Genomic DNA, 18,866 nt, shown 5'->3' with positions numbered 1-18,866 from the left:
TGGTACATCTGCTGTGTAACATGCTGAGTTGCAGCGATAGGCTGCGGTACTGGAACTGTCTGTTGTGCATTCTGTGGCTGAGAAGTCTGTGAAACTTGTTCTTGTCTAGACGGACGTAGTCTTTCTTTAGTCTTACCGGTAGCTATGTTGTGTTTCAGAACTGCACACTCGTTTATATAGTGACCTGGCTGTTTACAATAATTGCAGGTCCCTTTAACGGGAACTGCAGGATGACTGGCTTGATTCGTACCCCTCTTCTGACTGTCCTGAGGAACAGATTGTGCAACTAATACTTTCATTTTTGTGTCTTTCATACGTTTTCTTTCGTGATCTTGCTCTTCTCTGATTCTATTCTGGTGATACTGAAGCATCTGTAACATTTGGGACGGGGTATTAGCTTGCCAGGTACTTTCGACTTTCAAAACTCGATTCTTAACTTGTGGACTTGAATTCTCGACTAATTTAGTAACAAAGAGATGAGGGTATGACTCGCTACTTGTCTTGAGGCCACTGTTAATACTAAAGCATTTCTCAAATCTAGAATAAAAATCACTAGTGTCTTCGTCTTGTTTCTGTTTACAGGCTGAGATTGCATCCCAGTCTTCCTTTTTAGTGGCTAATAATCTTGGCAAAACTTGTATTAACAGTTCTGGTAATTCTTTACATTTCTCTCCAAGACCGGTACCTGGTACTCGTATCTTGTCTTCAGCTTCTAGAGCTGTCCAATCGATCTTTTTCTCTCCCACCTCCCATTCTTTTTCCTTGAGTTTTTCATATACCCCTGCGGGCAACAGGACTTTTAACATTTTAATTATATCTGGATACGTGTATTCTCCCATACGGAGCATGTCTTTTAATTCTCGGTGGAACCCTGCTGGATCTTTGTCATGACAGGGAATTAATTTCTTCATCTCTAAGAGTTCCATCTTTGTAATCGGAGTGTAAACAAACACTCGTTGCATTTCACCATCTGCTGTCCTGACTGGATGTACTTCTCGTAACGGATTCTGCCTATCTATATAAAAGGGTTTACTTTCTGGGGGTGAGACATGAACAAAATGCGGGTTCAAGAACGTTCTATATTTGTGACGCTGTTCTAGGATGACACTAATTAAATCGGTACCTAGACCTTTCCATCTATACTGGAGTAACTCGTTCAGGACATCGTGTAACGGACCTGGATCAGAATGTTGACCCTCATACAGAGTAATGAGGTGCTGGATCATATACATACCCACCAGTCGTTGCTCGGCTGGAGGCAGTTTCAGAAACATTTGAGCCACTATTTCATCTGGAAAAGTGGTAGAATCAGTAGTCCATCGGACTGCTGATCGGGCTAGTTCTTGTTCATGCATAGTACTTAACTCACTGTAACCGATTCGTGATTTCAGAATGTGATCGGTAGCTTGAAATACTTGTTCTAGAGAACCTTGTTCTGTTGCTGGATGAGGAACAGTTTTCTTGTAATCTAGACGTGAATGTCGGTCGGAAAGTCTAGTTCTACCTACGTACGCTATTCTAGTGGGATTCTCGTCGTCTACCTCTTCAGTAGAAGAGTCATTTTCTTTCTCGTTTACTAGTGCTTCTTTGCGTTTCTCGTGTAACCTTATTATTTCTTTACGAATTTTCTTGTACATACTCTCTATGCTACTGATGGTTCTGTGCTTACCCTCGGCTATGTTATCACTCCACCTTGTCAGGATTCTCATTTCGGCCGGATCTTTAGTCGGATAATCTTGTTCTCTTATTAGACAATTAATCAGAAACTTTAATAACATGAGCTGGATCTCAGCTTTCCTTTGAGACATGGCTTCGCCAATACTTTCTGGATCATCCCCTGTACGGATGAAACGATATATTCTGTCTAGATCTTCTTTCATATTCGGTAGGGTGTCCAAATACCCGGTCACCCGTCTTACACGGATGGAATATATTACTGTACTATCATCACCTGCAACTGGATCATAGCGGCATTTAGTAAGAGCTCGTCGGATATCTGCAACGGACTTATATTTGGGCGTACGCTGTAACGCACATTCATGTAACTCGGCCAACGTTCTACGTTGGTGTGGTGGCGGGGTACCAGGAGGACCTCCTCCTGCGGCCCCTAAACTAGAATCATCGACTGATACTCTTCGTGCTGGCGCGGCGGGAAATTGTAATGTTGGCTGGACCGGGGGTACCGTAGCAGGTACTGCAAGAGGTGCCCCGGTGTCTGGAGGAGCTGGATTTACATTATTTACAGGGACTGGCGGAACAGGATTTGCATATTCTGGGACTGTGTCGTCCAAATAGGACGAAATAAAAATATCAGCTGCGGTCGGTTTGTGACGTAGCTTGATCGGAACTAATGGTGGTGGAAAATTACTGGATGCCTCCGGGGTTGCTCTTGGCAAGCCCTCGGCAAGAAGAGGGTACATACCCTTAATAAGGGCATTCCTCTGTCTGTCTGACTGTTCGGTTTTAACTCGTTCACCTATCTCGATTAATTCCCTTTCTTGGGCTCGTTCTAAGGATTCTCTACTTAATTCTGACTTTCTGATTTCTTTTTCGGTTCTTCTATGAGATTCTTTACGCCATAACTCGATGGCATCTTTCTGTGACTGTCTGGCTTTCTTTTTCCATAATGCTTCTTCTACTCGCATGATGCACTCGGCATCCCACGTACCTGATACGGGCCATCTATACTTTTCTTCTAACTCTTTGGTGTACTCTACCCATAAATCTAGATATAATATGGCACTTATGCCATGCTTCTGATACATAAAATGACCTGGACTGTCCCTAGGCAGGACAGGAACTGCTGCTTCTAGCAGACCTTTTCTAGTTTTCAACTGACGTAGTTTAGAAAATAAGGGCATGACTGAACTGTAATCTAGACACAATACAATACACAATGAACACGATAACTACACCACTTTCATACCACGACATTAAAAATACATGAAGAACATTTAAAATAACAGTTCGAACAGAATACTACCTGGAATACTGAAAACAGAATACATGAATCTTCTCGAGAACAGAACTGACTAGAACAGAGACTAGATGCACTGCTGAAACAGTACGAAACTTACCGGTCTCATAAAGAGACACGTCAGGACCCGCATCCACTGAAGTGGACACTTCGTTTTGGGTCTGTGTACCACCAAAACCCACGGACCAGAGTCAATTAGATTGACCCTGTCTAGATACTACCCCAGCAACGGTACTCACCGGGCAGCAAGAACGGAAGGCCTCGGACTGGACTGGACTGCTTCGACGCCGGATGGACGAACTTCGGACTTCAGTTACGGGTGGGCCTCCGGATACCTCGGACCTTGGACTCTCGGCTTGGGCTCTGGTCGGGACTCGCCGCGTTCCTCCACCGCCTCGTCTGGATGCTGGACCGCCACCTCCGTCTCCTCCGTGGGCCTGAGGGATACTTGAAGCAGAAATATCTGCACGTGCACGGTATGGTTCCGTCACGGCTGCAGAGGGTCAGGGGGCCGGCGTGGCTTCACCGGCGCGTGGGGAAAGGGCAAGTCCCTATTCGGGCGCCATTATGTGGTAAATAAATAAATAATACCTCTATTTTTGAATGAATATATGAATAACAGATAGCTCAATAAATAAGAGTCAAGATTCGAGGTAGTAGGAGTTTGCAGGTTTAATACAGCATAAAGGACAGGAACAGGACAACCTGCACGGACAAGATCTGGGATGGCTAGCTAGCACAACTTTAATAACAGTGCACAAGTATATATACTAAAACAATTGCATTACAGTGAATTACAGTAGGCGGAGCAGTGGGTGTGGTCAATAGCAGTCGCGAAAGATAAGGGTGAAAGTGGGTGTAACAAGAGGCGTATACATAGACATGTGATGTAAACGTAACAGAGTATGTCATAAATGGGGCGGAAACATGGAGGGGGCTACCTAAGGAGCCGGGACCTCTAACCTAATGGTGCGCGCAAACTGACAATGACGTGTTACTAGGAGAAGCTGGGGGCTATGAACTCTGTGCTAGGAGCAGAGACTGAAGTCTGGAGAGTCAGGGCGACATGTACCTAAACCCTATCTAGTATCTAATGTTTAGAGAACATGTTGATATAAACTAAAAGTCAGGAGGGGAAAGGCTAACAGACTCTAAGACTGGTGCATGCATTATTCTACATGTAGTGCATTGAAGAATATTAAATGACCATTAAATGCAGTATTTCTCTTACATGGAGACGTAAAGGCTAGACAATGACGGAAACTATTGATGCGATTCAGTAGCTTAGGAATGCAGAGAAGGAGGGCTGGACTGATAACTAGAATCATAACATACTCTTGGCAGACTCGTAGGCAGAGCCAGGCCGAGCCGGGCACTGTGAGGCAGGAAGTAAGTGAAGGGTCAGGAATACAGGTGGGGGCTGTATCGCTCCTCAGCGAGGGCTCAGGAGACAGAAGCTGAATCTGGTGTCCGGGCCCTTCTGAGGCCTAGAAACGGGGACTTTTCAATGAAATAACGTGCACACTGAGAAACGTGGCAACGCAACTTTACATGGGCCTAATACTCGTAGTTTTCACGAGAAACTGGAAACTAGCATACTAGAGATGGACACAACTGTAATTGCGTCTTTAATCGAACATGGGGGATACATATGCATATTAATCATGCACACATAACATAAGATGGGGGACACGTAGGGACACAGAACATGGCAAAATTTACTTTTCCACATGATTGTAGGGCGTCCAGTTCATCACAAAGACGGGGTCCTACATTCTTACTCACCAGGTAATGGAGTTGGGTCATCCAGTAGGGGGTTTATTGACAAAAGATACACATACACAGTAAACACGCAGGTCAGGGTTCACATAGTAGGAGTATGCTATATGATTCTATATACTTGCATTTATACGTTGTCTCAGCCAATTTTGGTGGAACTTTTCATTCTGTTCATTCTCATGACACTTATTATATCTTTTGTTGAGTCTGGGCGGTGAACTCCGCTCCTCTCGCAGAGTTGGCAGAGTTTTCTGCACTTTGCGTTACGCGGAGCTTGCAGAGTTTTTTCCTCGCTCGCACTCATCAACATCAAGCTGGTGAGAACGAGCGAGGGAAATCAGCCGCCAGATAAGATTTTCTCAATGCAGGGCAGTTGGATTTCTCAATGTGAGTGGCCGTGATTGCATCTGTGCATGTTGAGAAAGCTGGTGCTTGGGTAGAAAATCTACTTGAGCGGCAGAAAGGAAGCAGAGCCCGCTTGTGCTGTGCATGGTGCAATTTGCAATAATTTCACAGTGCGGATAAACACCCGGCACTGAAAATTATCGCTAACGGCATTTTTTCTAACCCCCTCCGCCACTTGCATAGCTCCGTGTAACGCTGTAGAGATTTTTCAACTTTGGGGAGTTCCGTACGCTGGACTCCATTAACTCCACCCGGGATTAACTTTTGTCGGCTTCTGTCTATTAATCATTGCAAGTAGGAGTTTGGTTAAAAAAATATTGAAAATGCCCCTTTGTGTGTTTGTTGTATATTTCACTGAGCAAATGAGAGCACAAGTGAATGAGCGAAAGGTTCTAGGTCTGTCATCACGGTTCCTGGGGGAAAAGGGTTGTCACTGGTTACAAGAAATGTTCTGTGAGGAAGATCCCGGGGTAGAACCCCTAAATAAAGCCCGACCCACTGCAGAAGCCCCATGGACCCCTTACCGGCTAGAAGACGATGATGCTGTGCCGGAAATAAACGAAGGCTTCTTCCTCCTTCAGGACACGTCTGGTAACCCGGAAGTGGAAGCCCTGAGAGGTGGCGGACCGGAACCTCCCCATAACCAATCAACAGCGGAGCCCAGAGGTCATGAGGAGCAGAAAAGAGGAACAGAAAACGTCGTTGATGTGTTAGGTCAGAGGAGGAGTCCAGAAGCTGAAGACTGTAGGAGAGATGCCGAGAGGCTACCTGACACCGTGGGAACTAGTGAAGAAGGAGCCAACGACGAGGAAGACAACGAGGCCCCCGAGACGTGGATGGAGGACTGGTGGATCCCAGAGGACGCAAAATCCGCCACAACTCTGGAGAGTTGTGGCTTTTAGCGGTTAGTGATGGTGCAAGGGGGAGGGAGGGGTTGGCCTGACGGGGAGAAGTAATGCATGAGAACTTATTTGGTGAAGGATATGCCTATGTGAATCCGCCCTGCTCTTCCACCCTGCTCTTCGTACTCGTTTACAACCTCATGAATACAAGACCTCTTGAATCTCTTTGTTAGCAACCCCATCTTGTAATGCACTACTGTCACATTCTAAAGACCAAGGAAGGGACCGTCCAACGATTGGCTCTCTGGTCTCTATGCTTGGTATTGCTTTTCACAAGTGGTGTGGTGATGGTAACAAACATCCGTGAGCACCCTGCTGACCGCTTCTTTTGTTTTATTTGTTTTCTTTTGAGCTTTTCGGGACCCCATCTATGTTCCATAATCAACTTTGACGCCTGGATCCTCAACCCAGAGAAGATTACCCATGAACTGTGTTCTAGACTGGACATTACCTACTTGATTTGTCCCAATTTTTGCCTCCTGAATTCTTTTTCTTTCTCTTCCAATAAAACACATTATTCACCCAAAACGGCCTCCTCGCTTTCCAACCGTCCCTCTGACATTTTCCCTGTCTAAGTTTAGGAGGGCTAACAGTAGCACTCTTAGCGAGCTGGTCTAAGGGACAACATATCCTGCAGAGGTGGTTTAGATCAGCTGGCTTAGATCATTTCTGGCTGGCCGCCGACAAACGGTCTGGGCCTCACCTAGCTCGGCCGTGATGCCGCCACGGGGAGTCGGAGTTCCGCAGGGTTCTGTGTTGAGCCCGACTCTTTTTAACATCTTTATGACCCCTTTGGCGGCATTGGCTGAGTCCTTTGGGGCCCAAATCGTATCTTATGCCGATGATACCCAGCTCCTCTTTTCGTGCAGGAAAGGAGGAGATTTTGATGGAGAGAGTATCCGTGAGGGCCTTGGGGCTGTTTTTAAATGGTTCCAGCTGAACAGCCTCAAGTGCAACTCAGATAATGAGGTACTCTTCTTCGGCTGTCCTTCCGACCCGGATTGGCAGGCATGGTGGCCCGTAAACATGTTCCCCCCGTCTTGCTCGTCCCAGCTGGCTAAGAACTTGGGGGTCAAGATGGATAAGGGTCTGACGTTAAGATCTCAGATCCTTGGTCTAACGGGAACATGTTTTGGTCTCCTCAAGATGCTTCGGAAGTTTCTGCCTCTACTTTCAGAGAAGCACAGGAAGATGACAGTGCAGGCCATGATTGGTTCAAGACTGGATTATTCCAACGTCCTTTATTTGGGCCTGCCGGAATATCTTTTGCAGCGGCTGCAAGTCGTCCAGAACTCGGCTGCGAGGGCTATTTATGGCCTGAACAGACGAGCCAGTGCTGCTGGCCTTCTGCAGTCGCTCCACTGGCTGCCTATCCGGAAGCGGATAGTTTTCAAGGCCTTGACCTTGGCCTACAAGGGTCTTCATGCTGTGGGAGCACAGTATCTCCAAAGGAGACTCGCCTTTTACCACCCTGCCCGACCTCTAAGATCTGAATCTCTGCTTCTTGCGGTGGTCCTGCGAGTAGAAAGGGCTCGTATTGGAGGCCGCTCCTTTAGGTTGCCAGCACCACAGCTGTGGAATACTTTGCCTCTGGCTCTACGTGGTGCCACTAATCTGCTTACCTTCAGGAAGGGCGTTAAAACCTGGCTTTTTGCCCTTTAGGCTGTTTATCCTGTTTCTTTGTTTCGTCGATCTGTTTTTATTGCTATGTTGTGTTACTCTGGTACAGGTTTTCAACAAAAGCGCCGGGACACTCTTTTTGAGTAGCCGTGCGCTATAAAAGACAATATATAACATAACATAACATAACATAACAGGTGCACGGAATCAGTCTGCACCATCCCTAAGTTTATGTCGTCCACAAGCCCACAGTTCCTACTGATTAGAAGAAACTACGCAGCACTGTCCTCTAACTCCCCGGCAGCCAAACTTACTGGAAAAATATCCCCCTTTCAAGATATCTTTCAAGCTTTGGACTCAGTACAATCTATTATTCACTCCACAGGGGGCCTAGACACAGGATCTTTCTCTGGCCTCTATGATACCTGCAGGAGCTTGGCCCAAGAGCCTCCGCTCTCTTTGTCACTGTAGGACATTAAATTCTTGTTATAGACTGCACTCTCTGGGGTATTGATCCCATATGTTTGATTGGCTAATGTCTTTTCTCGATGCCTTGCAGTGATTTCTTGCACCTCCTGATTCACTCCTTGCTGCTGTGATTCAAATCCTGGGTCTTCTCTTTACTTCACTCTGCTGATGTTACCCAGCTCTACATTTAGATCAGTGGAGACACTTCATCATCTGTCGGTGTTCAGATCTGGGATCTTCTTCCTTAATACCATCAGTGTCCCTCCAGGTGCCTTTTGTATGAGGCTCAAAACCTTTCCATTCACTCCCAATACAGAAACAAGGAGCCACATAGAGGGATTCTTCAAGCTCTGCCTGGTGCATGCTGTACAAATACTCACATTTGTTCATTCATTCAGTCATACATTACACCAATGAGATGGAGCATTCGGATGCAAATTAGAGGATGGACCATCAGTTAGATTGCATCCATGGGTTATCCTACTACATGTGATACCAATAAAACGTTGGTGAAGATTCCCTGCCGTCCCTCGATGATATTAATGAATGTCTAGTCTATTCCATGGGTGGAGTGTGGGCGTTCCATTGTTGGAGTGTGGGCGTTCCATGGGTGGAGTGGGGGTGTTCTATGGGTGGAGTGTTGGTGTTCTATGGGTGGAGTGTGGGTGTTCCGTGGGTGAAGTGTGGGCATTCCATGGGTGGAGTGTGGGCATTCCATGGGTGGAGTATGGGCATTCCATGGGTGGAGTGTGGGCATTCCATGGGTGGAGTATGGGCATTCCATGGGTGGAGTGTGGCTGTTCTATGGGTGGAGCGTGGGTGTTCTATGGGTGGAGTGTGGTAGTTCCATGGGTGGCATGTGGGTGTTCTATGGGTGGAGTGTGGGCGTTCCATGGGTGGAGTGTGGGTGTTCCATGGGTGGAGTGTGGGTGTTCTATGAGTGGAGCGTGGGAGTACTATGGGTGTAGCATGGGTGTTCCATGGGTGGAGTGTGGGCATTCCATGGGTGGAGTGTGGGCGTTCCATTGTTGGAGTGTGGGCGTTCCATGGGTGGAGTGGGGGTGTTCTATGGGTGGAGTGTTGGTGTTCTATGGGTGGAGTGTGGGTGTTCCGTGGGTGAAGTGTGGGCATTCCATGGGTGGAGTGTGGGCATTCCATGGGTGGAGTATGGGCATTCCATGGGTGGAGTGTGGGCATTCCATGGGTGGAGTATGGGCATTCCATGGGTGGAGTGTGGCTGTTCTATGGGTGGAGCGTGGGTGTTCTATGGGTGGAGTGTGGTAGTTCCATGGGTGGCATGTGGGTGTTCTATGGGTGGAGTGTGGGCGTTCCATGGGTGGAGTGTGGGTGTTCCATGGGTGGAGTGTGGGTGTTCTATGAGTGGAGCGTGGGAGTACTATGGGTGCAGCATGGGTGTTCCATGGGTGGAGTGTGGGCATTCCAGGGGTGGAGCATGGGCTTTCCATTGGTGGAGTGTGGGCGTTCCATGGGTGGATTGGGGTGTTCTATGTGTGGAGTGTGAGCCTTCCATGTGCGGAGTGTGGGCATCCCATGGGTGGAGTTTGGGTGTGGGTGTTCTATAGGTGGAGTGTGGGTGTTCTATGGGTGGAGCATGGGCATTCCATGGTTGGAGAATGGGAGTACCATGGGTGGAGCATGGGCATTCCATGGGTGGAGTGTGGGTGTTCCATGGGTGGAGTGGGGTGTTCTATGGGTGGAGTGTGGACGTTCCATGTGTGGAGTGTGGGTGTCCCATTGGTGGAGCGTGGGTGTACCATGGGTGGAGCCAGGGTGTTTTATGGGTGGAGTGTGGGTGTTCTATGGGTGGAGTGTGGGTGTTCCATGTGTGGATTGTGGATATCATATGGGTGGATTGTGGGTGTTCCATGGGTGGAGTGTGGGTGTTCCAGTGGTGGAGTTTGGGTGTTCTATGGGTGGAGTGTGGGCGTTCCATGGGTGGAGTGTGGGCGTTCCATGGGTGGAGTGTCAGTGTTCTATGGGTGGAGTGTGGGCATTCCAGGGGTGGAGCATGGGCTTTCCATGGGCGGAGTGTGGGCGTTCTCTGGGTGGAGTGGGGGTGTTCTATGAGTGGAGTGTGGGAGTACTATGGGTGCAGCATGGGTGTTCCATGGGTGGAGTGTGGGTGTTCCAGTGGTGGAGTTTGGGTGTTCTATGGGTGGAGTGTGGGCGTTCCATGGGTGGAGTGTGGGCGTTCCATGGGTGGAGTGTCAGTGTTCTATGGGTGGAGTGTGGACATTCCAGGGGTGGAGCATGGGCTTTCCATGGGTGGAGTGTGGGCGTTCCATGGGTGGATTGGGGTGTTCTATGTGTGGAGTGTGAGCGTTCCATGTGCGGAGTGTGGGCATCCCATGGGTGGAGTTTGGGTGTGGGTGTTCTATGGGTGGAGTGTGGGTGTTCTATGGGTGGAGCATGGGCATTCCATGGTTGGAGAATGGGAGTACCATGGGTGGAGCATGGGCATTCCATGGGTGGAGTGTGGGTGTTCCACAGGTGGAGTGGGGTGTTCTATGGGTGGAGTGTGGACGTTCCATGTGTGGAGTGTGGGTGTCCCATTGGTGGAGCGTGGGTGTACCATGGGTGGATCGTGGGTGTTTTATGGGTGGAGTGTGGGTGTTCTATGGGTGGAGTGTGGGTGTTCCATGTGTGGATTGTGGATATCATATGGGTGGAGTGTGGGTGTTCCATGGGTGGAGTGTGGGTGTTCCATCTGTGGAGTGTGGATGTCCCATGGGTGGAGTGTGGGTGTTCTATTGGTGGAGTTTGGGTGGGCTATGGGTGAAAGGGCCTGCGTCAGTCTTACGCCTGCTGTGAGGCAGGCGCAAGATTTTGACGCAACAGCGTCCTAAAAGTGACGCAGTGAAATCTCATAGATTTCACTAGTCACTATTACGAGGCTTTTTGCGGGGGAACGCCCCCTCTGCATACATTATACCTGACGCAGGTATAATGTAGTGCAGGGGTTTACAAAGTGACGCATCTGCTTAGATGCATCACTTTGTAAATAGTGCGCAACAGGAGGCATGTTTTACGCCGCCGATGCGTCACAAAAAGTGACGCACCGGCGGTGTAACAGTGACGCACAGCCTCATAAATGAGGCCCCTAATGAGGAAGTGCCCTAAGTCACTCAAGGAGTCCGCGGTGCGCAGAGCCGCAACCCCTCGCACATGACACGCTAAAAATAGCGCAATCATTTTGGATTTTATACCATAAAAGAGCAAAAAATAAATCTGGTTTTGGGGTCGAGTGGTGCCAGTACAATCGTAAACGACAAGGACAGCAACCGCCGTGGTTTACTGCAGGAACCATTGGATTGGTATGGTTTGGAGTTCTCATGCCCTTTGAGAATGAAGATCCCTGCTCAGTCAGTCCTCCTTCCCTTCCCCGGCACCTCTGAGATGCTTAAACCGGAATGTGACCAAACAGCAACTTCATCAGCGCATTCCGGCAGAGGTGATCCCCTGACGTTGAGAGTTGTCTCTGTTCGTGTAAGGCAGGCTTGGCCCCTTGTGACGTCACTGGTCTGTCTCTGAGGTGCGGACTGGTGCTCAGCTAGGGATTATTCTCAAAGTTGTCGATTTTTAGCAAGTATTACAGATGCTTGATAGAACATTGCACTCGCTAAGATGCCCAGAACGCAATATTAAACGTATCGATTCACATCCTTATCCATGCGCAGGAGCGTCTGTTTAGAGTCTGCTGGATGATGCGCAGCAGCGCTGCGTTTAACCCTGGGCAAAGCACTACGCTACGCTTGCGTAGTTTGCGAAGTTTGCGCAACTTCGCACTAAACGAACTGCACGTAGCACAGTGCGAACATGAGTAGCGTAGCGTAGCGTAGCACAGTGCAGCGGTCATTTTTTGCTTGCTTGCGGTCCTCAACGTCAAGTTGGCGGCCGCGAGCAAGAAAAATGACAACCTTGCGAGACTTTTTACTTGTCCGCGTTCAGCAACATCAAGTTGCCGATCACAAGCATGGAAAATAAAACTCCCGGCGAGATTCTGAACGCGGGGAGGTCAGGTTTTTCATTGCGAGTGGTCCTGCATGCTCGCGACCGCTCCCGATGGGAAACTACCAGTCCGCATTGAGAAAGCTGTAGCTCGAGCAAAAATCTACTGGAGTGGAAAAAAGTACAGCTCGCACTGTGCAAGATGCCGTTTTCAATTATTGCACAGTGCCGGATGCTTCTCCACACTGTGCAATCATTGAAAACAACATCTTCCACAGTGCGAACATGCTACTATGCAGTTCTCGTAGTACTAAGCTTAGCTCACATAGTGCATAGTGCACTTTGCATAGCTACGCATACGCCCTCCCTTAACTGCGTTAATCTGAAGCATCTCAATGCAGTCCCCACTATAAAGCCCTTAAGGCAGATTATTGATTCGCTCCGGCTCCTGTGTATCAGAAACACAGATTTGCCAGCACCAGCGGCAGCAAATTCCCCTGACTGAGAAGAATTACAAGCATTATCACCTAGATCATTAAAGCGGGGTCATAGATTGACGGACTTCCTCAATCAATTCATCTAAGATAACGTGCAGCCAGCAGGCCCCCCTCGGTGATAACTTGACTTATAAGTGGCTGGGAAAAGTGCGTGCCATTTGATGAAAATACAGGTGTCGCGCGGTGGTGGCTGGGAGGACAGCTGAGAGGCGGCCTCGGGTCAGCCCTTTTTGCGTGGGCAATGTTAACGTCCACTATTAAGCACCGCTGTGAAAAATGTCGGCCCACTTGTGCTCAGATGTATGGAGTAAACAGGTCACCCCTCCACTCATGGAGCATTGCGGATGAGCGTTTTCATCATCGCTCTGGCCTCATTTCTACCTTGGTAATAGCCAGACGCTTACAACTCCTGTCAATTTCAGAGTTCCTTGTGAGGCAAGGAGTTATTGAAAGGTAAATAAAACAATGCCGTGAAAAATGAGTGGTGAATAAGTGATGACAAAAAAAAGGAAGATCAGCTGCCTTAGCTAAAGCAGCGCCCCCAAAGTGGGGTGAGTGGCGCGCGCGCGCGCCTCGTTCGTCAGCAGGGGGTGCGGAGAGAGGAGGGGGCCTGCGCAGGTTTCCCTGCGGGAGCGAGCAGCAAAGCACGATAATTGCTAACACATGGCGCCGCTGCTGGCTCCCCCAAGGGTATCGCCAAACGTGCACGCGTTGCCATTGGAAGCAATGCAACGCATGCACGTTTTTGCCTGCAAAAGTGTAGCGATGGCTAATGGTCTATTTCCTATGCAGCGCATGCGCGCTGCGTAGGCGAGACCTAAAAAGGCCAAAACAACATACAACAGCCTCCACAAATCAGCATGTGCTGAGTATCTCTGATGCCCTCAATTGCCCTGAATTGCTCCAAAACCCTTTTCGGTATGAGGTTGCTGGTTCTGCCACCCTAGCTAGGAACCCCTTCTCAATAAACGACAATGTGAGGATCGAGCGACCTCTTTTTGTTCAGAAAGTCAAAAAAATCTATTTAGATATTGCGAGTTTGTGATGCGACAACCACTCTCTTTTGCAACCTGCTAGCTCCCTACCAACAGCTTTTACACCCCCCGTAGTGGCCGTGGCCTCTATCCATCCTGACCAGGACACGCTGCCTTGCGCTGACTCTAATAGCCTGGACACCTGGTCCCTACTCAATGCAGCCTTCCTTAAAATACTCCTAGATAGTGTCAAATCTGGATCAACCAAGGACCCCCTGCCTATCCCTGTGCTCAAGCAACTTGTGCCTCCGTCGCTGCTCGCCATCATGGACCTTTTAAATGCCTCCCTTCAAGAACCCACAGTTTCACCAGACTGGAAACATGCCATGGTGATCCCCCTACTAAAAAAGGCCTACGCCTACCCCGACTTACCCTCCAATTATCGGCCTATTTCATTACTATCGTCTTTTTCCAAGTTCTCGGAGAAACACATCCACCCTCAACTCTCTAATTTTGTAGAAACTAATAAACTCCTTCACCCATCACAACCAGGCTTCAGAGCTGGTTTCCCTAGAGAAACAACGTTACTAGGGGTAACATCTGGACGTTGGAGATTTAGTCGCCCTCATTTTACTAGACCTGACACAGTATCTCCTAACCATGCGTTAAGATCTCTAGGCATCGGTGGCCCAGCCTTGAACTGGCTGATTAATTTTCTCATACAGAAACAATGGGGAGAGCAAGGATAATGTTCACCAGAGTGAACAGGGAGTACTCCTGTACCCCTGAATACTAATATAGAAAAACAAATGAAGGAGTACCACCAGTGAGAATTCACCAGTTGCTGTAGGGGTGCACGGTTTCTTTCGAAAAAAGGGGAAAATCTCCTTTTATTAGAAACCCCTCACTCATCACCTAGTGATGACATGCTTCATCATCGGGGTCCACCCTAATTACCTAGCGTCATCAGGGTGTGCTTCAACACCTGATTGCAGTGGAGCAGGTTGTGAGTGCCTTTGAGGGTACAGTTGAATCTGGTTCTGGGGAGGTAAAGATTGGAGAACTTGTAGTTAGTGACTAACGGGGCGGTGCAGGCAGTAGGTTGCAAGTAACAATCCTCGGCGAAAACTAATACGTTTTATCACGAGGGTAACCTCCCCTGCCCCATGAAGTCCACGAACACTCCACTGAGAGTGTTTTGATTTTTACAGCTCACCCACTGTGGAGCGAGCATATACCACGGGCACATTTTTTGCCATCCAGTGGTTCCATATGGTAGGATCGGGTGCGCCTTTTAGGGGACGCAGACCATCCACCATTTTGGTTTTAGGTCCTGATGAAAACCTGGTTCAACACAACCACCAAGGTTGAAACATGTAGACCCAACACATAAAAGAGATACACGGGCTCATCACTGCCCTCACTTTATCTCGCCACGATTTTAACATTGTCCAGTTGCTTACCAATAAAAAGTCTTTATTTTTCTAAGTTAAAACCAGGACAATTTTTAACACACTTACCCTTTTGTTCACGCACCATCACTCACAACCTGCTCCACTGCAATCAGGTGTTGAAGCACACCCTGATGACGCTAGGTCATTAGGGTGGACCCCGATGATGAAGCATGTCATCACTAGGTGATGAGTGAGGGGTTTCTAATAAAAGGAGATTTTCCCCTTTTTTCGAAAGAAACCGTGCACCCCTACAGCACTGGTGAATTCTCACTGGTGGTACTCCTTCATTTGATTAATTTTCTCGCCAAGTGTACTTTTCATGTGGAAGCAGTGTAGGGTAACCTACAAGTTCTCCAATCTTTACCTCCCCAGAACCAGATTCAACTGTACCCTCAAAGGCATGATTATGGGTCTGCCCGAACCCATGAGGCAGACGTGGGACCTCCTCCTGCCATGTCTTTAGTTTACCTACAGGAAGGTACCACAGAAGGGGATTGGCTTAATCTCTTTTGAACTTGTGTAGGGGCACCCTCTGAGAGGACCCTCAGTTTGGTTAATGAATCCTGGGAGCAAGCACCCAAGAAGTCATCCCAGGATGTAGTGAGCTACATGTTGCCTTCTGAAACCAGACATCCCGCTTCCAGAAACTCCCACAGGAGAATCTGGAAGCCAGGCGGAGGACATAAAACACTTTTTTGACCAGAATATCACTCTGGTTGAGTTTCAGCCGGGCCAAAAAGTGTGGGAGATCGAGCCCGTGGAACCCAGAGTCTTGCAAGGCTGCTGGTCTGGGCCTTAGGAGGCGAAGGAGCACGAGAGCGATGTCACCTACTCAAGGCTTCCAGTAAACCTTTAAGATCCGTCATGTCAATTGCCTCAATTCCCACTTAGAGAGGTCTGAACCTGCCATTGGATACTGTTGATGGGATGGAAGAGGAGAGTGAACCACCCCCCCACCTCCATTCTTCCAAGGAGCAGGATGGGTCAGTGGAGGGTGTGAGCCTCTCCCCTACACTAACCCTAGATCAACAGAGAGACTGCCACTTGTAGCTGGGACAGTCTGCCTCTCTCTTCTCACTTACCCCCGGGGTCACTACATGGTGCACCCTTGTTATTGACGCTGGAGACAGCATGCCTGTGAACACCAACATTTACAGGTTATCTGAGAGCCAGCATCAAAGTTGACGTCTCTAAGATGCTGGCGTTAGGGGTTCTTCTACCCTCAAACAGCCTTGGGTCCAGCCTAGTGGTGCTGGTTCCCAGGCTGCCGCACCAGGTATCACACCTGAACTCAGGTTCTGTGCGGATTACCGTGTGCTCACAGCAGTCACCAAGACTGACGCGCACCCCACCCCCAGAGATGTTGAGTCATAGATCCGCTTGGATCTGCCAAGTTCCTCAGCACGTTTGACCTAACGCCTGGGCACTGGCAGATTTCCTTGACCGAGGGGGCAAAAGAGAGGTCAGCGTTCTGAACACTAGAAGGGCACTGCTCGGTCACACCTTTTAGTTGAGGAATGCCTCTGGCACCTTCCAGAGGTTGGACAACCAGGTCCAGGCTGGGTTGGAGAGCTTCAGTGTCCACTACCTGGAGGACATTGCTGACTTCAGTTCAAGAAGGGAGGACCCCTTGCACCACCTCCAGGGAGTGCTGTGGGATCTGCAAAGTGCAGGCCTAACTATCAAGGCCAGTAACTGACAGATAGGGCAGGGTTCTGTTGTCTACTTTGGACATCATGTAGGGGGCGGCAAGGTGCAGCCCCTTCAGCCAAAAATTTACACCATTCTGGCTTGGGAACCCCCCCAAGTCCAAAACAGAAGTGAGAGTCTTCCTAGGCCTCACTGGTTATTACAGAAGATTCGTCATGGGATATGGCACTATTGTTGCCCTCTTCACAGAGCTGACTTCCAAGAAGCAGCCAGGTCAGGTGGTCTAGACAGAGGCCTGCCAGAAAGCTTTTGACTCCCTGAAGGAGGCCACGTGCACAGCACCTGTGCTCAAGGCCCCTGAATTCTCCCAAGAGTTTGATGTGTAGAAAGAGGCCTCAGAGCCTGGCATAGCATGCCTTGGCTTCTGAGAATCCTTTATCATTCCCTGGGCATTTCTAATTTAGGAGACCGGATCCGGATTTAAATCCCAGCTCTGAAGCTTGTCCAAACAGTGTGACCCTCGGCAGCTCATTTTCAACACCGTCTCTCCTTTTCAATTGGGAGCATCTGAAATAGTTCAGGAATCAAGCTGTACAAAAACATGTCTTGTGGATGGTTTATTAGACCATATTGTTTCTCCATCAATAAAAATAAATGGTTCGTGTAGGAGGAAAGAAGACACAGACTTGTCTCTTAAGTCAAGAATGAAAGTGTCACAACAGACACCGCGTGGCTCACTGATGTTAATGAAGGCTGCACACAGCAGTGTGAAGGTGTTTAAGTGAAACAATCCAATATACAACTTTTTAATGTAAACGTTCGAACCTTGCCTGCAGATAAAGTGTCGGTCGACAACATTTGAAACAGGTGGGAGGCAGGAACGGTTTCTTGAAGCCCCCCCTCAGCTTTACATCTTCAGAGAGGACGCAACACAGCTGTATCTTCCACCCCCTCGTCTCCAGCCCGCCCTCGGGCCGTCCATGCTCAGGACTGACGGACGGACTCTGTCATATTTGTATCAAATCACAGCTGGGGCCCGATTCACAGAACTAACTTAAGACAAAATCCTAAACTTACTACTTTTTGTATTCACAGAAGGCACTTAGTAGTAAAGTTAGGATTTTGTCTTAAGTTTGTCTTAAGACAGACTTAAGTTTAGGATTTTGTCTTAAGTTAGTTCTGTGAATCGGCCCCACGGTCGTGATTGGATGAAAACAGGAGATAGCGCCAACCTTCGAGAGGACCATGCGGCGCACTCTGCCGCGATTGATGAAAAGTAACAGCCACGAAAAGATCTGTACCTTGAACCTTCGGAGGTCAAAGGTCCCAATTCTGCTCCATATTTTATTCCAGAAAGGTTTGGACCCAACACATTGTAAAGAATCTCCCCCTTGTCATTCAGAAATAGACTCGAGTCCGGCCTCACGCGGACACATAAGGTGGTCACTCACGAGAGGGGCCTTGGAATGAGTGTTTAATAAAGAGGTGTCCTGGGGATTTGATAGGTTCTCATCCAATCGCCGAGAAATGGAGGTAGAGATTTTAACAATCCATATATTAGCCTGATCCTAAAAGAAATATGTAACCCAAAGAGGCATTGAGTAGTGACACGTTTATCGTGTGCTCACTACGACGATCAAAAACACCTACAATATTAAAACTCGCATCCAAAAGGCCTTGAAAACACTTCGGTCGCCACCGCCCACCGGGGGGTCGATCCACTCACCAACAGGTCCGATGTCTGTCGGTCTCGGAGCAGCGATGGTCGAAACTGCTGGTGCTGAGAACTGTTGAAAAAACAAAGAGCACTGAAAAGACAAGAGCTTCCATCAGCAGGAAGCGGGCGCCGGGCCTAACGTGCGCACGCAGAAAGCGCCTCGGTTCAGTTCCGCCTCGAACAGGAGTGTTGGGCGCTGTTTGATTAGAGCAAAGTGCAGAGGGCAAGACTCAGAGCAGCAGCGAGGTTTCATGAGTAGCCGTAATCAAGAAAAGAAAAGCAACACTGCAGCCCGCCTAGAGACCACACCCCAGGCTAGCGCCTCAGCCGCGACAGACACTCAGACAGCGCTATCTCGGGCAGCTGCTCCCACGACTGATAGCGGCAGAGGGCAAAGTGCAGTGCGTGGGAGAGCAGCAGAGCCGAGCTCAACCATAAACAAAGGCCCAGCGAG

This window comes from Lissotriton helveticus, chromosome 3_2, assembly GCF_964261635.1.
Source record: "Lissotriton helveticus chromosome 3_2, aLisHel1.1, whole genome shotgun sequence".
NCBI lineage: Eukaryota > Metazoa > Chordata > Amphibia > Caudata > Salamandridae > Lissotriton > Lissotriton helveticus.
This window is presented reverse-complemented; position numbering follows the sequence as displayed.